Source organism: Pteropus vampyrus, unplaced genomic scaffold (genome assembly GCF_000151845.1).
Source record: "Pteropus vampyrus isolate Shadow unplaced genomic scaffold, Pvam_2.0 Scaffold11, whole genome shotgun sequence".
NCBI classification, from domain to species: Eukaryota; Metazoa; Chordata; class Mammalia; order Chiroptera; family Pteropodidae; genus Pteropus; species Pteropus vampyrus.
In genome coordinates this window covers 12659097-12684753 of record NW_011888792.1, presented here as the reverse complement: position 1 = coordinate 12684753, position 25657 = coordinate 12659097, and the positions used below count along the sequence as shown (strand labels likewise).

The window sequence follows — 25657 nt, the reverse complement described above, 5'->3', positions numbered from 1 at the left end:
ACTTTTCATGACTATGTTCTTGCCCACAGTCCCTGTTTATATTATATATTTATTTTCTTTTTTTTACCCATGGTGACTAATAATGGAAAAAAAAAAGAATGACTTTTTTTTGGTTTTCTGGGAACTAAAGACTTTGATTACATATGCTCGCAAGGAAATATGACATAGGGCCTAAACTGGATGAAATTTCCAAGCATGCTGGAGGTTTACTCCTTGTGTAGAAATCCCATGTTTGATTCCAAATGATAAGCACAAGTTCTATTTGTAAAAAGTTATTATCTTTCCCGTTAGCTTTACTTCTTGGCAGGCAGTTCAAATCAGTACTAACAATAGAGACACGTAATAAGCCAGGATTCTTGTTAACTGGAGACTTGGCAACTATGAGAATCACATGGTGTCTTTCTGGAGACAATGACCAAACTGAAGTCTGTGTTTTAAAATTTCTAAAGACTGACATTAACTCTGTGTACAGCCTTCATGAGACCTGAGGTAGAGGCTTTAGACAATTATCTAATAAAAAAAAAATGGGGAAAATTCTAATGGCAAATCAATCTGAGTCAATGGTGAAGATAGAAAATTTGAATATATTTGAAAAGGAATGAAGTTTTATTTCCTTTAATTCATAGTAGCTCTTCTATAAAACCATTTTTTAAAGCATGCAATAGATGACTGTGGTCATTATTATTGAAAATGGGTACTAACAATAAGTCAAGTTCACATGTGCTTATTCAGGTAGTTTTTCAAAGTCTTTTTCTAAAGACTTTTTTTAGCAGACATCTTACAAAGTTTCTAACATGTCTACTCAAAATTATTTTCTAAATAAAAGGTATATTCCTATATGAAAACCAACACTGGTATGAGAGACAGAAGAGAAGAGAGAGGAGGGGAAGGGAGAGGAAAGGAGAGGAGGGGAGGGAAGAGGAGAGGAGAGAGAAAAGAAATCAAGACAATGAGGATGAGCAGAAACAATGGTTACCTGGCACATGAAGACACTCTTTTTTGACAATTAGGTATCAGATGATAAAAAGGAGTAAAACACAATCCAGACATCTGGGACTTTCCTTTAAAAAAAACAAACAAACAAAAAACTCTCAGGTCCTTGCACACTAATAGCAGTGATCTAAACGGAGCCAGGATCTGGAGAGTCCCCCAACCATGTGAATAAGTGCCAGACTAAAGGAGTGTTATCAACGAAAACAGATATCCTTGATTTAATTTGCATAGTGACTCTAGGTACTTGTGGGTTTTTAAAGTATTTTTTTTTTTTTAAAAACTGTTCTCTTGAGTAATCAGCATATTCCCATTGGAATCTTTTCACACTTGGTTAAGTCCATTTAAAATGCCCCTTATTAAAGCAAAGGTTAACTTTCCAATAATAAATTCCAAATCTGTAGGAACCAAACTAATGAGACTTTATTAAAATGCCAAAATTTAAGTATCTCAGCAAGCCTGAGTAAGTTGCAACGAGAAAAGTTTCAACTCGGTACAATCCCGTCTTTAAGGTTTTCAGAGGGAGAGAAATAGCCTGGGTAAAGCACTCTGCCCTGATGTGAAGGGGAGTGGATGATGTTCTTGATGAGGGTAGACAAACCAAGACACTTGGGTTTGTCTTTTGCTGCTCTGTTGAAAAACACCTCCATTCTGAAACTATTGTTAGGAATGGAAGGAATGCATAGTCTTTTCTAGTACATTCTCATTAAATTGTTCTTAAAGAAAAATAATAGCAAAGATTTATTGTGACAACTGTTTTTAAGAGTGCTGCAAAAAAGAAAGTGATTTTACCCATTGAACATTTCAAATCTTCAAAATAGTAGTCTGTCTTCAAAGTTTCTACATAAAATAATTTGATAAATGATTCCTTTTGTCTTCTCAAGTTTATTTTGTAGTGTAGAGAACCAATTGTGTTCATTTCTTTTTTTACTATTACTAATTGGCCTAGAACACCTTCCATATTGTGTAGCAAAGTTCCAGGTGGCGGACAAGGACATGAACGGTAGCTGGCACTTTGGAAAATAGGACTGGGGTCAACTGAACAAATCACCAAAACACATTTGTGTGGCAAATATCATTTTTATGAGGAATATGATTACTGTCCTGAAAGTAAAAGCCTTTCTATTCCCTCGAAAAATGAGATTCTTTTCTCAAATTCCAAGTTATAGCTACATCTGGGAGCATGAGGGTGGGAGGAAGGCAGATGATCAGGCTGAAGAGAAAGCTGATTTAGCTCTTGATGAGGGCGTTGCATGGAAGAGGGGCTGGGACAAGATGACAGTAAAGGTGCCTTTAAACATTAAATTTTGCCATTTAAAAAATTTTGTTCATTCTTTGGATCATCTTCTCATTTTTTTTAAAGCAAAGCTTATAGATGTAAATGTTGATTACCATTCTCTTATTCAGTTATTATTCAACCATTCATTAAGCCCTGCTGTGTGTCAGGTTGTGTGCTCATTAATAAGACAAAAATTAATGACCATTTTCACTCTTAGGGAGCTCTCAGTTTAGTGGAGAATGAGGCTAATACCATTTGATGTTGCTCTTAAGGAGACAGCTTTTGTGAATTTGTAGTTTTTTAGCTTTAGGCCCCTGTTCCCGGATAAGTAGCTACAAATAGAAACATTTGGTCTAGAAACTTGTTTTTCTCTGAGTAAAAAGAATTCTTCTTATCTAGTATCAGGCTCAAAATATCTTTTTTATTAACTTTTTTATAATTTAATAAGGTCAATTTTGAGACTTCTTTAAAATCCTGTTGACTAAAATAGTTCTGGGAAAAAAAAGAAAAATGTAAAAAGCAGCTCTCTTGTTCACAGAGTGAGAGGCAAAGACACTGCAATAGGCAAATCTTGCTCTCACCTGTACTCATTTTCATTTGACATGCTGCAATTTTTAGATCTTTTTATTTCCTTAAGCAATTTGCATTTGCCAAAAAGAACACCATGCAAATATCTGTAAATTGCTAACCCTTTTCCTTCATGTTCGGTATATTCTCATAAAGCTTCCAAGATAACAAAGACATTAAGAGTAATATAATTTAGTGTTATTTTTTGTTTATTTGTTTTAAGCAACACATGTTTTTGGCTGTTAGCATACATGCATTAATTGTTCTATTTTTGGCATTTGTATTTTGGGCTTTGACACGAAGATCTATTTTTTATGGTAGATGTGTTCAATCTTGGTTATTTTTCTTAATTGATATTAAACTAACATGAATATTGAAAAAACATTTTAAAGGTTTTAAACAAGCTCTAAAATTTTAACTAGTTTTAAGATAGCACTGTAAATAATTCTTTAAATATATATATGCATACATATGAATAAATTTAAATGAAGATGCTGACAAATTCAACACTTCAGAAAAGGATCTCTAATTGAAAATAACTGATAATGGATTTTCCAGATATAAGATACTAGTTAAAATACATTATTTAATTTTGTATATACAACATATTGTAGTATATATTACTTCGTCCATATATATATTACAGATACTGGTTATAAATTGCCCATCCAGCTAATGGGCAAGGTCTACATTTTACTCTGTAGGGTTAATGCCAGTCAAAAACAAACAAACAAACAAAAAACCCATACACCAACACAAAACAAAAAATAAAAAATAACAACATAAAAACAAATGGAAAAATAAAGAAGATAATTGTACATTGTGATAAGGACTCTAAAGGGTGATATGATAGGGAATGGCTGGTGGAGTGCGTGCAACATCAGGATTGTCAGAGCAGACTTCTGAAAGGGGGTGCCGTTTATTTTGTGAGCTGAGAGGTGAGAAGGCTGACTATTCCTTTTGTTAGGAGACCTTTTCCTAAGGCCCTGCCAGACCAACGCACCAATCCCACAGAATTTTCGTTTAAATAGTTTGTTGGGTATATAATATAGATTTAGAAAGCAGACTTGAACTGAAAGAATGGATGATTCTTTCTTGGTATGTGTAAGTAATTTCATGTTCTGTCATGATTCTTGCTCTTTTAGAAAATTATAGGCGAGTATAGTGAGAAGAACATGGATGGAGATCGGGGAGCCCATGTTTTTATTCAGCTCTGCTGCCGCTATCTTCATATATAAATTTTCTGACCCTTGTTTTCTTATCTAGAAAGCGACACACCTGGCTCTCTACATTCCTATCCAGCTCCAAAAACTTATCATTCTGAAGGGGCATAATAGGATAGTCTATGAACGCATCTTGATATATAATCATGGTAAATTCACTAACCAACACAGCATAACAGTTCTCCTTGGAGAATGAGAAAAGGGTATTAAAATTATTGTTAAAGATAACCAAAAACTGGGGAAGAAACACTCTCCATTGAAAAATAAATTTGAAGTAATTTGAAAATATTTAAACTTGCATGATTATCTAGAACTGGAATTATAATGTTTTTGGTAGGACTTTCATTAAGTATTGTATTCCTTATAATTCAATATTCATATATTAATTCAGTGAACATTTTCTAAGAACACATTGGATACAGATCATTAAGTCAATTTTGGAGGAACCAACACATTCCCACTTTAGGGGAATGGTATTTCCCAGTGGCTGGATACATGTAAACAAGCAAAATTATTCATTCTGTTATTGTTTCTACTTTATCCCATGAATTTGAAGCAGCTTACAATAAAGTATATGCCAATATGAATAAATGATCAGGATGAAACAGATGGAATGGAAAGCAATGTTAGATGAGAGATCAACAAACAACAGAATTCCACAAAGTTGCTAAGGCTGAGGCGAAATTTTGGTTCTGATTTTAGTAGTGACCAAAGCTAAAAAAAAAGAAGCTCAGTGTCCATAACAAGAAAAGTATGTCAGCTCTTAAGGAGAGACAAAGCCTTTCCTAGGGCGCGCATGTTATAGAAATTGTGTGGAACTTTTGTATTGGGAGATACTGCTTGATGATGACATTTATTGAGCAATTTCTGTGTGCTAGGCATGGTTCTAAATGTTTTACAAGCTTTGTCTTACATAATCTTTACAACAACTCTGAGCTAGGGACTCTCATGCTATTGATGACAAAACCAAGGCTTATAGAATCCAATAAACTTTACATGTCACATAGAAACAGTTGGGTTAGGGCTTGAATAACTGCAGAGCCTTCTTCTTTCTTATCACTGGGCTATAGCTCCCCTGTGCAGTGCTCCCTGCCTCTGCTAGCAGGGAGCAAGATCATAAGTAACAAGCCAGCAACAAAGGCAGCATTAGGTTTCACAAGGTTGTTGTTTATAACATCTCTGGAGATAAGCTTGGGGCATCACACTGAAGGAATTCAGAGAATTTCTGATGCAAACTGAGAACGAGTAAGCCAAATAGCTTAGTAATTGTTTTTTGTTGGTTGAGGTTTGAAATCTATGCTAACTTGATGATACTTCACAAATAATCTTTGCTAAATATAATTTCTCTTAATATGGTCTTGATGAAATTGATCAGAAGACAGTTCCAAGCAAGAGTCTGGAGTTGCTGTTTGTTGATGTGAGGGCAGATTAATGTCAGTCAGGAAAGCTTAATGGCTATTGCTCTGGGTGAAGGTGTCTAAACCTTTGTTAATTCTCTTTCCCTGCCTCTTCTTACCTGTGGGATTTTGAAGGAGGTACTCAATATCTCTGTGCCTTACTCTTCATAACATAAGGGTACTAATAGTATTTACCTCATGTGCTTATTGTAAACATAAAAAAGATAAGGTCTGTAAAATCTAGAGCTGGGCACATTGTAAGCTTTTTGCAATGTAGTACTGCTTCTCTTCCTCACTTCTTCTTTTCCCTGACTTCCTTCTTCCCAGACTTCCTTCCTTACTCACTTTCCCCTCCTTGATTTTCTTTCTCCCAAATTTTCTTCCTCTCACTTTCCTTCCCTTTCATAAACTTGCCATTTTCTATCTTCCCTCTGCTCTGCCCCCTCATCTCAAATCATCCTCCTGTCTTCAGTTGAGCAGATAGGTTGAACTGACACCATGTCATGAACCCAGTGTATCCAACGTGAACTTTTTTTGAGTGGACAGATCCATCATTCAAGGAAGCAGGCCAAGTGGGAACAAGCCCAGCAGCAACTATTGGGAAGACAAAGGACATACAGCTCTCTGAGTGTAAGACCTTCAGAAGTAAGTGAGCAGTTATCTCTGTTCAGGGGATTCATGTAGGAGGTGACATTTCTTTGGGTCTTCAGAAGGAAAAAGAATGGGTGAAACTGAAAGGAGAGTGAAGAGATATCAAAGCATAGAGATCATCATTATCAAAATGTGTATGTGTGATCTCGACACCTAAAAAGGTACCTAACACCTAGTTAGCACAAGATAAAAATTTAAGTGAATAAAAAATTGAACAAGCAAACACATATTGAGCATTTACTATATACTAAGCACCGATTATGCACAGATATAAATGTAAGATTTTGGCTTAAACTCTTTCATCATATGTGTTACTCACAAACATGGTATCTGCCCACAGTTTTATAAGATTCTTAGAAAGCCAATGTGATAGACAGACTTTAAGATGCCCTCGATGTTCCTCACCTATCTCCTGGTATCCACATCCTTGTTTAATCCTCTCCCTTGATTGCAGTCTGGCGTAGTGACTTCTATCTATCTAATATAATATGTAAAAGGTGGTGAGATGTCATTTCAATGATTAGGTTACATAAGGTAAGAGTATGGCTTATATCTTGGTGATTGACTTCCTCTCTTGCTGGCTTTGATGAAGCAAGATGCTATACTGGAGAGGCCCACATGGCAAAAAAAATGAAAACAGACTCCAGCCAATAGTCAGCTAGAAAGCGAGGCCCTTAGTCCATCGAGCATCCCTGAAGTAACTGAGTCCTGCCAAAGATCAAACGAAATTGGAAGTGGATCTTTCCCCGAATAAGTCTTCAGATGAGACCCAGTCCTTAGTCTCCTTGACTGGAGCCTAATGAGAGACTCTGAAGCAGAGAGTTCAGGCAGGCAAGCTGTGCCCAGATTCCTGATCACAGAAACTGTGAGATGATAAATATGTGTTGTTTTAAGCAACTAAGTTGTGGTAATTGTTATACGACAATAGATGACTAATATAGGCAGCTTTCCATGAATTCCAACAGAGATGCCTCTCATGAGATGTGCTTTTTTTGGTCAAGAAAGACAGTCCCTTTGTGGATCATTTCCTCATCTATGGATGAAATTGGACCAGAAACTTCTAGTGCTTTGTAAAAATTCATGATTGTATTAATTAAATACCTTCACAATCATATCAAATACAGAATATTCCTAAGAGAGGTAACTTACTCAAATATGAAATAGTTACAGGTAGCTGTTCCCATTTTCCACCAAACCAAATAGTTATTTTCAAGAACATTTTTTATTATAAAAATAATTTGGAAGTTGCTGTGATAGAGAACCTTCTGATAGAGGTTCTGATATGAGAGAGAAAATTAAAATCACTCATAACTCTATCACCTTGAAATTATTTTTGGTAACATTTTGATGGCTTATTAATCTAGTCTTTGGATGTGTATATATTTAAATATATATGGATTCAAAATTTATGAGACCATACTGCATGTCCACTTTTGTATTTTTATTTTAAGTTAATAATATATGATGAACATTTTGTCATGTCATTAAATATTCTTCCAAAAAACGAAAGATATTACATGTGAAAGAGCCAAGTGTCTTAATGTACTTGGAGGGTAGGAGCTTTATGTGGTATAGGGGATAAGGATAACAAAGTAGTTTAGAGACAGATTTTTAAAACCTACTCCAATAACATTGAACTCTAATTGCAAACTTCCAAGCGAATGCTAGAGACTGACTCAATATATTTGTTTGTTATTTTCAGAAATATAAAATGCTTAGTGAACTAGTTTGAAAAGTAAATCAGGCTATATTTTTTTCTCAGTTTATTGAACCAGAGTACTATAATGTTCACTAAACCTAATGATATTTCATTTGACTTGAGAACGTGTTTATTTCACAGGGCTTTTTGAATTCAGATTATAAAAGATAAGTCATAATTATGCTTAATATCCTCAGTTTACCACCATAATGTATGGTTTTCTTTCTTTGTGATCTTTTGGTATTTCTGGTCCCTGACTGAAAAGTTGAGCATATGTATTGTTATTCACTATATTTTCCCATAGTTACAGAAACTGTCTCCATATTTGTTCTGCAAACATAAACTTTTCTTTGGTTTTATTTTTCTGCACTGTACTGGAACTATGCTTCATCTAATGAAATATTGATTTTCACATACCTCAGTGTCTGGGTCTATCTGACCTTTTTTCTCATAAAAAAAAAAAGATATTTATTTTGCCATTAGGCACAAGTTAATCAAGATCCTAGAAAAGAAATGTAACATATAGGCTGTAATAAACCACAATTGCTATCCGGACGTAGCATACTATTTAGTCAAAGACAGGAACTGCAGTGGTATTTTGAAAACTAACAAGAAAGAGTATTTTAATTAATTTATTATATTCTGTAGTAAATTGTTACAGTAGTAGCCTTCAATTAATCACGCCTCCCTATATCAATAAACTACTCTGACTTTGAGCTTGACCATGTGATTTGCTTTGACCAATAGGATATTAGCAAAGTGTTGCAAGCAGAGCCTTGAAAAGCACTTGGGCATTGGAGCTGTTTCTCTTGCTGCTTTTGGAACCCAGGTGCTGTGTGTCTTAAGAAGCCCTGGCAAGCCTGCTGGAGACCTGTAGCCCAGCTAACAGCCAGCACCAACCTACATGAGTGAGGTCATTTTGGACCATCCAGTCCCAACTGAAAATCTATTTGATTGCAGCTGCATGAGTGATTCCAACCAAAGAATTGCCTAGCTAAACCCAGTCCAAATTGCCAACCCACTGAATTTTGAGCTAGTAAGGTGATTGTTGTTTTAAACCACTAAGTTAGAGAGTCTTGTTACACAAAACTGATATTCTGTATGCCACTCTTTTATGTGTTATCTCACCTGTAACATATACACATATATACATATATCAGAATTGAAGCTACATTAAATGTTCAAATGCTTTTAATTAAGATATTGTGAAAACTAGCTCTTCAAAAGGATAAACTTACTAAAATAATTAAAACCTTGACATTGGAAAAAGAATGTCTAATTAATATTTACTTATTATTTATAGTATTACCTATTTACAGAATAGATTTGAAGCATTTTATAGTTTAAAACGTACACACCCAGGGTAATAGGAAGCACAAACCGTTATTTGAAGAACAAACCGTTTTTCTTCCATGGGAGAAATTAATGACATGGACCTTAATCATAGATAATAGATTTTTTACTGTTATTTTGCAAAAATTACAAAAATATTTTTCTAATGTTCATTCCTTATATTATCTTTTGAAAAATGCTTAATACATACGTTCAAATCTTATATCAACTCAGGACTTCCTTAGAGAGACCAGGTAACCAGGTGTGATGATTTCCATGTAAGTCAAAGAGCTTGGTCAGAATTGAGAAATATTCATGCCTAGTTTTCCCAGCATCTCATCTGGTTTCTGTTAAGTACTCATTGCTCAAAAAGTACGTGCAGAATGGATGAATGTATTTATTGAGCACCTACTTGTGCTAGGCCTTGCAGGAAGCATTGGAAGGACTATGGTGAGTGAAACAGCCATGGCCTCTACCCTCGCATTCCTTAAATAACTGTGTAGACAGATTTGAATCAAATAGTCACCCAATATATTACCATCACTGTGATCAATGCTACAAAGCCAAAATAGAAGGGACTTTACATACCTGGAAGTGACAGAAGGCTCCCTTGAGGAAGCAATGTAAGAGCTAGGATCTGCTTGGTGAGGCAGTGCCATCAGATGGAAAGGGATGGTTGGGAAAAACATATCTGGCAGAGAAAAGAGCCATTAACAAAGGTACTGAGGCCCCAGAGCCACAGAGGGAGCAGTCAGAGATCTGTAAGCAAGAGAGTGTGCCTGGTGAGTAGAGAGAGAGAGTGCAGGTTGAGATGAAGCTGTGCCCACCATGCCTTCCTCACATTCACTTCCTGCACACGAGAAAATTCCATCAAAACACTTTTCTGTTCTTCTATGTGTCTTCCAAGTTTTCTTCATTGAGCATGTAATACTTTTGGATTGGAAAAAAAGTTGTTTGCAAAACAAAGCCGCATGAAATAGCTTATAAAGACGTGTCACTTTGCTAATTTTTCATGCCTTGGCTTCTTATTGTACTTAATGTCCTACCCAGATCAGTACTTGATTTAAAAATTTAATTAACTCAGCAAGAGATGAAAAAACACAGGTATAAAAGAACAAACACACTGTCAGATATGATTATCCAAATGCTTCTTGAGAAGCAAGAGTTATGTGTCCTGCCCAAGATGTTATATTGCAGTCTGTACTGATATTAATGACATTGTAGAATGTTTGTTACTGGGACTCTCTTCAATTCTGGTGATTGTGCAATGAAAGATTTCTGTTGCTGTTAATTCTCTATGGAACCATCACAAATCTTTGCTCTTTCAGATTGAATTTGACTTGGGGAAATAACTAAGAGTCATTCGGAACAAAGTTTGAAAAAGAAAATAGATGATTGCACTGAAAAATAATTATATTGAAAAATAAAATATAACTATAAGGTAACGACGATTTCTTATGTAGCTATTAATCCAAAGATCAAGAAATTCTAAATAATTTTTGAGTAATAGCATAACTAGAATAAGGATAGAGCCCCATAATGTGACTATTTCAAGAGACAACACACTTATGTAATTATGAATTCTGGAATGCATGTTTAAAAATCAATTTACTTCATTTAATGAAACTCATATACTTGACTCATTCATTCCCTCGGTGAATCTTTATTAAATGTATACTATAGGACCAGCTTTTTTCTATGTGCTCGGAGTACAACAAAAAATAAAACAGTCAGAGATCCTTGCTCTAGGGGAATTTTCATTTTAGTGTAGTGTAGACAGATAAAAAAATAAGTGAAATTAAATGAGTAAATTGTATCGTATGTTAAAAGTGGTAACTACTAAAAAAGTAGAGTAGAGGGTTTGGGAATGTACCCAGACCTATGCACCTAATGCTATAAAACCAAAAATGTGACATAAACCATAGTAAATAATGAGTTTACTTAAAAAATTTCTCTTTATCATTAAAAAGCCTGACCCTGTTTGCCTTGTTCCATTTTATGATCACAACCTTGGCCACTAATTAGTCTTAACTCTGGGGTTATACTAGTAACTCTCAAAATTTTATGACCAAGAGAGTAAGGGAAAAGTGCTTGTCATTGAAACCTAGCCACACCAATAGAACTAGGTCTATTGAATCAAACCCATCCCTTAACTCATGTTTTATGGAGCTCAGCCTGGCTTTATTAATAATTCTGTCTCTCACGTGGTTGGCCTCACCCAATCTTTCTTGATCCTGTTTGCAGTGTCTTAGATCTGAGAGTTAACATGTGAGATCTGAAGTAATGTGAGAAAAGGAGGGTTTCCTTCCTCGTTTTAAGAAGCAACCCTTTGACAACATCAAAATCTGGTAAAGCAATTCTATTTGTTCCTCTGTTACCCCTCAAAAGCACAAGAGCACTTCAGTATGGCAAAGGGACGTAACTGACACCAACTTTGGCCACGAGCAGTCCACCAGACCAGGTTGAATATAGAGTGAACCCTCCCAGTTTCTGAATATTGGAAGAATAATTTTAATTAAAAGAAAACATAATAAGAAACCCCTGGAATTTTCCTTAACAAATTTAAAGATAATAATTTTTTGAGTGAATTATTCTTACCCTTTAAATCCATTTCCTTATACCAGTAGTCAGAGTCTCTTCACAGTGAAACGGAAGCACCTGTGCTTTCCTTATGGACGTACTGTCAGCAGCCCATTCCCCCAGTTGCCTGAAAGCTCCTGGAAAAAAAAGACTTTTCCTTACAGAAATATTGGAGACCCCAGTCTTTGTGCCCCTTATTTTACATATTTGGTTCTTACTCTTGGTAAATGTTCAGTGAAGACCAATTGTGATGAGCCATCCAGGACAACACACTTTAGTCACGTTGTTATGCTGATCTGATGCACTTGATGAAAACTGTGAAACTTGCATCCGATAAAGGAGTGCTGCAAGTTGTGAGCTGGAAAATACAAGGCTGATAACTCGGTCTTTTTGTTTTTTCCCCAGAGCTTTCCTTCTCTAGTAAGATGTTCCCGAGCTAGCATTTATTTTAATCTTGCATGATTTAATAAAGAGTCTTTTTGATCTTTTGTAGAAACTGGATATTTGGTTTTCCTGATAGTTCTTCATAAGTATGGATATAATTTCATATTCCCAATATAATAAACTTGAGTCATCATTTTTTAGGCCATCGTTTACTCTCGATTTTTAAACATTCTGATGTATTTCTTTTTTCTCTTTTGGGGGGTTTTGCTTACTCTACCTGGTTCTTATTATATATTGGTGTTCCCTAGGCGGCCACTGTGGGACCAGTTTACAATGTTTTTGCTGCTGTTGTTGGAGGAACTCTTACTCACTCTGCTTGTTTACCCATTTAAAGCATGCAATGTAATAGCTATAAATGTATTCATAGAGTTGTACATCCATCACATGACCAATTTTAGAACATTTTCATTAACCCCCCCAAAAAATTCTGTGCCTCTGAGTCATTACCTTCCAATCTCTTCATTTTGTTCTTCCTCCCAAGTCCCCACCCCTGGTCCTAGGGAAAGCTAATCTACTTCCTGACTCTGTAGATTTGGCTGATCTGGATATGTCATATAAATGGAATTGTACAATATGTGGTCCTTAATGACTGGCTTATTTCACTTAACATAATGTTTTCAAGATTCATCCATGTCACAAAATGTATTAGTATTTCATTTGCTTTTTTTGCTAAATGTTATTTCATTGTATGGATATATCACATTTTATCCATTCATCAGTTGATGGACATTTGGGATTTTTCTACTGTTCGGCTATTACAAATAATGCTAATATGAACAGTCATGTATCAGTTTCTGTGTGGATACATGTTTTCCTCTTTCTTAGGTGGAATTCCTAGGAGTTGAATTGCTGGGTCATATAATTACATTTAACCGTTTGAGGAACTGCCAGACTGTTTTTCAAAGCTCTCATTTACTCTTGTGGTTTGAGCCACCATAACTAGCTGTGGAGACGGTCACAGGGCTTTAGGCAAGAGCAGGGTACTTGCTGCTGACCACACTTCTTTCTATGTGGCCTTCCAGCCTTTAGCCTTTACCTCTCCAAAACAACTGCTGTGTAGAAACCAGAGGGAACTGTGTAAAAGGCATATCTAATCACACAATTTTCCTGCTTAAAACCCTCCCATGGCTTTCCATCATACCTTGGATGAGTCCAAGCCCTTAGTCACAAGGTGTACAAGAATGCCCACCATTTGCCCACTGCACATCTCCCCAGCCTTGTCTTACTTCATCCCCTGCCTCCCATTTTAGGTTTCAGCAGCACCTTGTTGCTCTGGTTCCCCTCAAACATCATGCTTCTACCTTTGGACTTAAATCTTACACATCAATTGGTTCTAGGCCTAGTCTCGTTTATTTCTATCCTATGGTTTAAGACATTTGATTTGACTTTAAAGATAAAGAATGGAAGAATATTTTTAGTTTAGGAGTAATCAGGAGAGTAATTAAAGAATATTTTGTTAGGTAATTAGATATTTGGTATACATGGGTTAGATCAGTGTAAAATCATTTAATTGAATCAGATTTTCTAGACCTGATAATTTGTGAAAACTGATTTCAAGGCAAGTATAGTTTATGCATATTGTTTCATTTGTTTATTTATTCACTGAGCATTGATCGAGCACCTGTATGCTCAAGTACTATTTCAAACCCTGAGGATATGGCAGCCAATGACACAGAATTCCTGTCTGTATGGAGTTTACATTTTATTGAGAAAAACATAATAAGGAAATAAATGGAAAACATTCAGATAGTGATGAGTGTTAGGAGTAAAATAAGACAATCTGATTTCATAGTATTTTTGTGTGGTGGTGGGGAAACTTAGATGGTCAGAGAAAGCCTTGCTGAATTGACAATGTTTGAACTGCTACCTACTACCTAAAAGACAAGGAGACAGCCAGGTAAAAAAATCTGGGGCTATCAAATTCCAGATGGAGAGGTCATCAGGGCAAAGGCATTGGGACTCAAGTGGCAGCTGAGGTTTGTTACCTAATAGCAGGGTTTAGGATGTAATCATATTATTGTTCTGTCCTCAATATAACAGGTTATATATTTTAAATTGCTCCATCAAAACTCAAACCAGACAATTGACCTACCTAGAATTAAATAAATATACTTGTATTAATCTGTTTGGGCTGCCATAACAAAATGCCATAGACTGAGAGGCTTAAACAACAGAAATTTATTTTCTCACAGTTCAGGAGACCCAAAGTCCAAGATCAAGATGCCAGGACATTCAGTTTCTGGTGAGAGCCCTCTTCCTGGCTTGTAAGTAGTTGCCTTCTTGCCTTCTTGTTGTATTTTCACATCTTTCCTCTGTGAATGGAGAGAGAGAGAGAGAGAGAAAGAGAGAGAGAGAGAGAGAGAGAGAGAGAGAGAGAGAGAGAGAAGGAGAGAAGGAGAGAAGGAGAGAAGGAGAGGGAGGGAGAAAAAGAGAGACAGATGGAGAGGGAGAGGAAAAGAGAACACGCTCTGATGTAAGGACATCAATCTCCTTGGGTTATAGCCCCATCCTTATCACCTCATTTACCACGAATTACCTCCCTAAAGACCCTATTTCTAAATATCATCACATTGAAGCTTATTACTTGAACATATGAATTTTGGTAGGATTCAATTCAGTCCATAATAATACTTGAGTCATTTGAACACCCTAAAAAATAACTACCACCAATTAAAGAAGCAATTTGATTTGGAGGTACAATTTGGAGGAATCATATATTGGACTAATTTCCTAATAATTCATGGACATTATTCCTCTCCCAATGCACTCCACTTTTTTAATTAAATTTATTGGAGTGACATTCATTAATAAGATATGTTTCAAGTGTACAGTTCTGTAATACATCATCTGTATATTGTATTGTATGCTCACCACCCAAAGTCCCATCTCCTTCCATCACTATACATTGACTTTCTTTACCTTCTTCATCCTTCCCCACTCTCCTTCTCCTCTGATAACCACCATACTGTCATCTGTATCTATGAGGTTTTTTGTTTGTTTTGTTTGTTTGTTGCTTTTTCATATCCAATATATGAGTGAAATCATATGATTCTTGTCCTTCTTTATCTGACTTATTTTGCTTAGCATCATGCTCTCACAATTTATCCATGTTGTTACAAAGGGCAATGTTTCATATTTTCTCATGGCTGAGTAGTATTCCATTGTATATATGTACCACATCTTCTTTCTCCAGTCATCTATCAAAGGACACTTAGGTTGTTTCCATCTCATGGCAACTGTAAATAATGAAGCAATGAACATAGGCATACATATATCTTTACAAATAAATGTTTTCAACTTTTTGAGGTAGATGCCTAGAAGAGGGATTGCTGGGTCATCTGGTAATTCTATTTCTAACTTCCTGAGGAACCTCCCTACTGTTTTCCATAGTGGCTGTCCTGACTTACATTCCCACCAGCAGGATATGAGGATTCCCTTTTCTCTATATCCTCTTCAACAGTTGTTATTTCTTGTCTTATTGATGTTAGCCGTTCTAACAGGTACGAGGTGGTATCTCATTGTGGTTTTGATTTGCATTTCTCTCATAGCTAGTGAAGTTGAGGATCTTTTCATATATCTGTTGGCCATTTGTATATCCTCTTGGGAGAAGAATCTGTTCAGGTCCTCTGCCCATTTTTTTAATTTGATTGTTTGCTTTGTTGTTGAGACGTATAAGTTCTTTATATATTTTTGATATTATCCCCTTATCAGATGTATTGTTTGCAAATATCTTCTTGTTTACTTGGTTGTTTTTTTGTTTTGTTGATGGTCTCTTTGGCTGTACATAAACTTTTTAGTTTGATATAGTCCCATTCATTTATTTTTGCTTTTACTTCCTTTGCCTTTGAGAGCAAATTCATATAATCCTTTCTGAGACCAAAGTCTGTAAGTTTAGTACCTATGTTTTCTTCTATGTATTTTATAGTTTTGGGTCTTATATTTAGATCTTTGATCCATTTTGAGTTAATTTTTATGTATGGAATGCACTCTAATTCTTGATTGCTATTGAAGGATATTCAAAGAAATATGGTTTAACTATAACCTGTTCTATGTGAAGTGATATCCTTTACATACAGATAAAAAAAAAAAAGCACTTTTAAATTCTAACAAAACGAAATAAAAAGACGTGCAGAAGATGAAAGTCATGAGGTAATATAAGAAGAGAAGGAAAATATTGGGGTAAATATCTTTTAGGATAAATATCTTTGAGTATAAGTATCTTTGAGATCTCTTAAAGATATTTAGATATATTGAATAGTTTGACTTAGTAGTTTAGTCATCATAAAATCCAGGAGAGCAGAATCATATATTTGTGGGAAATAATATAGTGTGTAAGTTCAACAAACACAGGAATTATGCTGTTGCTTTTCTGTAAAGACCAGGATGATACTCTACTTTCAGCATATGTGTCACAAATGATAGTGTTGAAAGGAGCAAGGATTGCTAATACTGTAGGTGTCATTTTAAAGGGAAAACATATCAGAATGTTATCTGGAATCTTTCTCAGATTCAAACAAGCAAGTACTGCATTTTAGAACCTCATGTCATACAGACATCCAGTCACTGTTGTACTGAAATATAGTCTCAGAGCGGATATGGCTCTAATGTTAATTTATTTCAAAAGTAATCTTCATCTTTGAAAATTTTGTTACCAGTATGAAAATAGATGTTCTAATTAAATAATAAAGTGTTTATATGCATTGTATAGCTCCCTATGTAGTAAAGAAATAGATTCTCAAGTAAACATATAGTTTAAATAGTTTTTAAACAAATTATATTAAAATGGAACTAATACAGAGAATGCAGAAGAAAATAAGTTATATATTTTCTTTATATAAAGCACAAGAAGTGCTTTTGAAAGGATATTTTGGAATAATGCTGACTGGACTCGCTACAAATTTATGACCACAAATTTGAAATAAACACCCAGTACGGCCAGAGGATCCTATTCCTCTTCTCTAATAAAGTCACCTCCTCTTGTCTTTTCATTCTTTCTACTCAAATCTCCATAAACCTCTCCCAGTTGATCATTTCTCTAAATACTTACAGAGAAAATAAATATTCTTAGACAAGCTGTATTACTTCTTCCCATTACCAAAATCTATTGACCTACACCCTTGGCTGACTGTCCTCTTATGATGGCAGGTATATTTCTGCTGCCGTTTAGGCCCTGGGTTTCAACCATTGCTCAACGACTTGATTGACTCTTGCAGTGATCCCTTTTCTCCCCTGTTTCTGGATTTTTTTTTTCCTTTTTACTGGATAGTTCCCAGTTGGCATTTAAATATGTATTAATGTCACTCATTTACAATTAAATGAGCAAAAATTCTTTTTTTTTTTTTCAACCAATGTCATTCACCAGCTACTCCTCCATTCCCTTCACACCTTAAAGTGTTTCTTCATGTTTTATGCTTTTCTTCACCTCACATCATCTCAATCCAGTAAGGCAGGTTTTTATTCTTACTACTCCACTAAAATGGCTTCTACCAAGGTCAACATCTTGCCAAAGCCGACAGTAAAACACCACCACCACCATCATTACCTCTATAATGCTTACTTATGTGTCAAGCACTATTCTAAATTGCTTAATCTATATTAACTCATTTAATTCTTACAACCACCTGTATAAGGTAGATACCATTATAACACTCATTTTATAAATGAGGACACTAGAAGGTTAAATAACTTGACAAAAGTCTTACTGTGGATAAATGGTAGAGCCAGGATTTGAACCTAATACAGTCTGGTTCAGGATTTCTCCTCTGAACCACAACACTATTCTTTATAATACCCTACTTTGCATCTCAGCAGCATTTAACATGTTTGACAGTATCCTGCATGAACTTTATCTAGGCCCTGTGAAGCATACAGAGTTTTAAATTTTATTTTAATTAACTAATTAGTTTTAATTTCTTGCTTTCTTGCCTATTCTCATTGTGTCTCATTTGCTGGCTTCTCCTCCTCCATTGGCCTTTCAAAGGTCGTAGTTCCGTAGAGCTCTGTCCTCAGCCCTCTTCTTTACTTGTATCCTGGACTCATAGCTCAGGATACCAACTCTACCCTGCTTACTCTCAAATGCACATCTCTAGGCTGATCTCCCATGAGCTCCAGACTCACGGAGTCAATGGCCTACCCAGCTTCTCTACTTTGATTTCTATTAGGCATCTCAAACTTAACATTGGCCAAGACAAAAGTATTGATTCCTCCCTCTAACACACTCCTGCAAAAATCCTATAAGTCTTTCAAGTCTCAATGACAAAAAGGCCATGGAAAATGCATAACTATATCTAATGAAAGTTGAACCATGTTCTCTTTGGAGTTTTTTGGATTCTTATGGTCAGTTTTTGGATAGGTACTGAAAGCCTATGGAATTATTCTGGTAAGAGTTAGTGGACATAACACAGGAACTGTTTTTCTGTTGGACGTGTTACAGCCAGCTACATGCTGCAGATACTTTGAAAATATATACTTGGCCACAGCATCACAGCGAAATGTTAGGAGGGGATTAGAAATCAAAAGCTGAGAGTAGCTTTTAAGGTGGCAGGAATGTTTTAAAGCATTTGTTTTTGAGTCTTTTGTTTAATCCATACATTTTGCATCAGATTTTCCCATTTTATAAAGTGCCTTTTCCCATTTTATAAAGATAATATGACAGATAGTATGTGCTTTCCCACACAAATCTGTCAGTTCACTCATCTTTATCCACCACCCCCACCTAGGGTTCAAATTTGAAAACTTTCTAAAGCAGAGAATGCTAGTCAGCTAGAGACAGTTCTATGAAAACTCAAAAGTAAAAATTCATCTTAGACCTTTATTTATCTGGAATCCTAAACTGCACCACAGTAGGTAACTGCTGGATGGATAAAGGCCAGGACAAGAGTATAATTTTGTTCTGACTGGTAAATTCTGCCTCTCCTGAAGAAGTCCAATGATGTCTTCACTGAAAAGGGGCAACAAACATTTCTCATGCAAAGAAGTGGGTGTTTTTTGGTGCAAATTTCATAATGGATGTCATCTCTTAAAGGAAAAGTATTTTCTCTTATGCATTGCACTTAATGGATCCTCAGTGACATCTAAACTTTGAGTAAAGCTTGCAATGAGTCTAAGCTCATGAATCTTGTTTATAGTTTTTTTTTCCCCCTTAACCAGTGGATTAGGAAAATTAAACTTTTTACATATTATATTTTATTCCCTCAATTTTTTAAAGAAAAGAGGCTATTTTAGTTTGATATTTTAATTTGCATAGTTAATACCTGGCACTTCTCTCAAAAGACATTAAATGACACAGTAAAATTTCTCTTTTATATACTGTATTTTATTACCTAGTTTTCTCTGGAGGAACCAGGGTTTTTACAATACTGTACTCCTGACCCTTAAAGTTACACTAAAAAAACAGTCAGTGTAAATCACTAAAAATTGGAATATACTTTATACTTTTAAAAGTTTATATACTATAATTATATAAGTAATGATATTAATTGAAGATATGTAGACATCATAAAAAATTTAGCTCTTAATATGTATTGCTTTCATTCTTCTTATATCACCATAATATGTTTATTGCATCTTACATGTTCTCTGCTAAGTATATCATTTCATTGATTCTAAGATGAACTTTTTACTTCACATTTTAACATTTTAGAAATTAAAATGTTTCTTATAATTGTTTTTTATAATCATACAATTAGTTGGCAGTGTTTTTATTTCTTAATGTCACAATAAATAAATAACTATGTATCTTAGATTAATGAAATATATTTTGACCTTTCATTATTTCTTGGAAAAAAATGACAAAGTAGATAAAATAAACGAGGGGAGAGTTGCTAGATCTCTATTTAGACTTCCAAATAAAAATTAAAAATTTTTTAAAGTTTACTCCCAATCATTATTTTTAGACATTAGACTACAGTGTAATGTATATAATTAACATTTTAAAAATATAATATCCTGATTTTCAAATGTCACCTAATGATGTAGATGAAAAAAATCTGTGGAATAGTTTTAGCACAATGTTTAATGAGGCAATTAAATCTATGTATTTTTAAAATGGTAGTGTTTGGGCATTTATTCTAGTTACAGTTCCACTGACGTTAACTTGAGAACTACTCTCTGGCATTATTCAGAGGAGTTTAGTTACTAGGGAAATGCCTAGCAGCACCTGCACTGTAGCTACCTTGTTATGCAACATACAGAAATGATATCCTCACCTGTGTTAATATGTGGATAGGAGATTTTTTTTTCATAAGACATTACAGATGAAAGTCCAGTTGATAGTGTTCTACAGTGTGTGTATTTGTCTTTAAAATATTTGATTTTAAAACATTTGGCCTAGCACTACACAAGGTACTGAAGTACAAGAAAGACCAAGATAAATCAGATGTGATGCTTTCTCAGAGCTTACATCTATTAGTATAGATAATCAGCGTGCAAATAGCTAGAAAAACAGATTAAAGGGATAGATAGTGCCCTAACTGGTCCATCAATAAAGAGAAAAACATAACATCCATCAGAGAAAGATAAGGAGAACTTCATGAAGAGAGTATTCCTACAAAACTGATTAAAAACTAACAGGAAATTAGTTATTTGGTATCAATTATTGGAAAAACCATTTCACTGACTTTTCATGTTCAACTTAGTTGAAATAGATCCTTTTCCAAGATAATGGTATTTTTTGTATGCATAGTTTTAAGTAAAAAGTTCTGTCTACATCAAAAAGCTTTCTGGTTAATCTCACCTCGTTCTTTGATGAATATGACATAAAGTTAAAAGGTGAAATTGCTTAACAGTTTAAGAGAGCGAGCTATGTGAGCAACATCTGAGATTACGAACCATAAACTAAGCTGAAAATAGATTTTTGGTTTGGTGTAAAGCAAAGGATCTCAAACTTGGTCATCCCATCTGCCACAGCTCTGATAGTAACTTTGTGGGACTCTGTACTTCCCATTTATTTCAAGCCTTTGTCCTTGAGCATGCCACTGAAGCATGGTCACATTTCCCAGTTTAGTCAGGAATCAACAACTAGCTCCCCTATTCTTGTTTTCTTTTAAGAAGGTATCACCATCTCTAATTACTATAAAAACAGATGCAAAGTAGACAATAAACATTTCCACTAGAATTTAAGTCATCATTGAACAAAGATTTATTGGCCATAGGAGATTTATATCTTATGTTTTTTTTTTTTTTTTAATTAAAAAGGAGGCACAACTTTAATTTTAGTCAGAATCTTGACATCTGGACGTGTTTTAGGACCTTATTTATTGCAGACTGTAAAGTGTCTCCAAAGGAATCTTGCACATTAGCACCAGAAATTGATGCTTCCCCGCCGTCTACCCCCTTAAACAATAATATGCCCTCTCTTGTGGAGCCTACTACTGGGGAAGATGGGTTGTTTTGCTGAGATCTCAAGATAAAGATTCCCAAGGAAATATCTTTGGATTTCAGAAACTTAAAGAGACATTTTGACAGCAGAAATCTGAGATCAGGTGCCATCACAGCAAACCTTATCACCCACCATGGTGATATAATAAAAACTTATAGAATAAAAATGTTCAGCTTGACCATAAGAACTTCTGAATTTCGGCTGAACTTAGTTTAGCTTAGTAACTGTGATCTTGGGAGCAAACTTGACAGAGGAGACATTTAATAATATAATGAATATATTCTATGTCATGTTTATCGGCATCTACTAACATCTAGATGGCTGCTTTGCCTGTGGATGTATCACTTAGGGATCTGCTAGTAGCTATAAAAAATAGACTCAAAACTTTCAGTGGCTTAACACAATAGATTATTTCTCATTTACATAATATCTCACATGTGTGTGTTTCTGAGCTTTCCTAGAATCCAGGTTCCTTCTAAATTTGGACTGTGCTATTTGCTGGGAGTCTTAGAGTCTTCTGTGTTCAGGCAGAAAGAGAAAGATAAAGGTTAGAGAAAAGACACAGCCTTCTTTCATTTGCTTTGGTTAGTGACATACATCTCTTTGCGCTTACATGCCATTGGTAAGATAGGACCTTATCTAGGTTCAAGGATTGTTGGAAAATGTAACTGGCTGGGCAGCTGCTTTCTAGTAAAACACTCAAAGAACAAGGTGAGAGTGGGTAATTTTGCTGAGTTCACAGGATCAATATTATGGCAGGGATTCCACAAATTTTGTTAGAGAGTAACTTGTCTCTGCACAGTGAAAGTAGATCACAGCAGATTAGAAAAGATGTGAAAAGCTCAGTGGTAATTTGTTTTGAAAATTGTGTTTCTTTGGAGAAAAAATTTCATGCCCACTAACTGAGTGTTCGTAAGAATTCCTTGAGAGAGATAACTAGGATATCATGGTATTAAACACTCATTGGTCTACAACACACAAGTTAATGATGTACTTGTTATAGGCGTAGTCTATGAACGGTTCTGTTGGGTGATTCTGTGAACCCAGTAAAGCTATCTACTGTTTGTTTGTTTTTTTTTTAATTTTGCATATTCCTTCTAAAAGGAAATGGGAATTTATGCAAAAGTACCTATGACTTGTTTTGCTTGTCTGCAAACATTTGAGTTGACAATGTATTGATATAAGGAAATTGTCTTCTGACAAAGGTATTAACCTACAGCAGAATGTAATGACTGAGAACTTTTGGGCTCAAAGACATAAGTGTAAGAAACAACTTCCTCATTCAGGTCAGTAGATTTGTCTTCTGATCTTATTTTCTGCCTATAGTTGACTCTAGGCAAGTTCTTGCCATCTTCAATTGTAAAATTAGACTTGAACCTGATGATCCAGCTTTGACTTTCTGTACTAAAATTTTTTTTCAATCTGTAGTTTGAAGACTCTGAAATTTAAAGGGACAGGAGTTATAAAGTGTTCACTATATCAGGAATTGCCTGAAAGGAGAGTTAAGAGTAAAGAGAATATGGCTAGCATATAAAGCACTTCACCTGGTGAGCAAGAAAAGATCCTCATCATCTGAGAATTTGTGTTCAGAGAAAAAGATATTTAAAATATAAGTGAATCTGATAATGATTTTATAATTATCATCCACTTTGGGGGGCTTTTAGAATTTTATTGGGCCTCAGCATTGTAAATTGACTCTACTTTGTATCATTCTTAATTTTCCATTGATACTCTGCCTTGCTTTCTTGCTTTCGCCTAACGAGTACATCCTCTTATACTGGGAAATAGGTGTGTTTGTTTTTTTTTGTGTTAAGGGAAACCTAAGTGGTTGAGACTGAATGTGCTGAATGTACATCCCTGAATTCTGGGTGATCTATGAAGGCAACTGAGCTTCCTGTAGGAAAAATGCCATTGACCTCAGGTTGTATGTTGATTAGTTCATGCTATTGCTAAACTTGTAAATAGAGTGAACATGTCCTTGTCAGGTAATCCTCATATGCCAGGCATCGACTGGTTTTACAATGAAACAATTTTACTTCTATTGAATTCTTTTGTAATTCTTTTGAATGCCATATTATTTTAAATTTTTTAAAGTATCATCTGTCTTATAGTAGATACCAAATAATAGATAGCTACTTATTGTTTCTACCTATAAATATTTTTGTGAATTTTCATCCTTTCAAGGCTGTGTTGATTATTTTGAATTTCTTTCAGCCCATGCTAAGACCCCTTCACAAATATTTATTAGCATTCACTAGGCGTGAAGGACCTTGTTGCCTGTATTGGTGGGTGTTATAACACATAAGAAACAATATCAGATGGTGCAAACGGGAAAGGTATCTGGATATAGGTGATTTGCCAGTTGTTATCAAGGCCAGCTTTCGTTTATGATCGGTGAAATTACTGTTATGAAATTGATTTGATTTGAAGGCTGCTGGAATGCCTTATTGGTCTACAAACTTTACAAGCTGCCGAGGTCTTTGAGATTCCAATGTAATATTCCATCCCCTTTGCTTTGCTCTTTTAAAATATATTACTGGCTTGTGTTTGAGCCATAACACATTAAACTAGCTATTAATCATTAACTCCTTGCTGTGAATTATTTTATGAGGTTTCTTTGTGCCAGTGAATAAGGCGTGTCAAAGCCTGGGACCTGGCAGGAGAGAGCTGCCTTGAATTTTAGCAAAGGTTCTCAGTTCATCTGGACCTCCTCGTGGAGTCCAGAGTCAGGCTGGCCACTCCTATAACTGTACCTGGAATGAAGAGCACTTGAGGAGATAGTAAAAAAAATCTCTTTCCTTAGGGCAGCCCAGGTAAGGCTCAGTCTTTAAAGAAATTGTTACTAGGAGACTGGGGAAAGGAAAATAAACCCCAGTGTATGGAAATAAAGAATAATGCAGAGCACATATGTCTTATCTTTCTTAACGGTGGTGCACACTCAGATTGGTTTGGATAATTCTTTTACCTTGACTTAACCATGTTATTGGAAAGTGAACCCCAGAATTCCCTTATGGTATAACCATTCATATTGCCTCTGAATGGTGAGACTAAATAGACTGAAAACTGATTGAAGTTTTCCTAGCCTTATCTTACCTGAAGAAATTGGCTTTTCAGGATACCTAGTAGCATATCGTTCTTTTCTGCTTAAGAATTTTGAATGAATGGTCAATACTTGGACAAAAGGAGAGAAATACCTTTAGAATTTAGAGAACTTACCAGATTAATGGCTGTGAGGGGCATATGCCACCTGAAGAATGTTATAGCAAAACTCAGGGCTCAGAAAAGTTAGGGCTAAAGGCAAACCTTACTTAGTTTTACTTAAGGTTTGCTGTACACCGCAACCTTTGTATTCCTACTAGATTTATTTCTGTAAAATTTACATGCTAATTCTTATTTTTTTATAATGACTTTCTTAAAAATCTTTTGTAATAAAGTGTTAATATTTATATATGATAAATGATAATATGAGATCTTTGGAAAAGATCTTCTTGATTCAGCTTGATGGTCTCACCTACTTCCTTGAAGGATGTTGCTATGTTCTTAGGAGGAACTGCTACTCTTCATTTATTAAAAGCAGACGTCTTGAATCGTCTCGATACTCTGTCCTCCAGAGTACCTGATGCATTATATGAACTAAGTAAATGTCAATTTGGAAAGATAATCCCTTTCCTCATGCATTTTTGGATTGAAAATGAGTATTGATTAATGCTGTCAAAGTAAATTATTTGAAATATAAAACTAAATGAACTAAATTATTGTGTGCCCTTGTTTCATGCTCTCTCTGGGTTTATTTGTTTTATCTCTGTCATAACACCCAACTAAATTTAGTATGAGTTTATTTTTCTTTCTTTTTTTTTTTTTAATGCCTACAGCACCTGGTATTCCTAGATAGTCGTGGTCTCTCATCCAAGTACTAACCAGGCCCAACCCTGCTTAACTTCCGAGATCAGATGAGATTGGGCACGTTCAGGGTGGCATGGCCGTAGATGCTATATTGTTATTTTTGGTCCAGTCTGCTTTTTTTTTTTAAACTTACTATTGTGTTTTAGAATACTATTTTTAGATGATAAATGTTCTCATAGAATAGTTTCTCAATAATTTTATTCTTTTACTATT

At 35.1% G+C, this 25657-nt stretch overlaps 1 protein-coding gene and 1 pseudogene across 9 annotated transcripts in view; one reads left to right on the top strand and one right to left on the bottom strand.

Annotated features, from left to right (window-relative positions):
• MCTP1 (multiple C2 and transmembrane domain containing 1) overlaps window positions 1–25657 on the top strand; it is a 464000-nt gene that overhangs the window by 94443 nt on the left and 343900 nt on the right. The gene's annotated exons all lie outside the window — the stretch shown is intronic.
• Window positions 25405–25529, bottom strand: LOC111731908 (annotated as a pseudogene).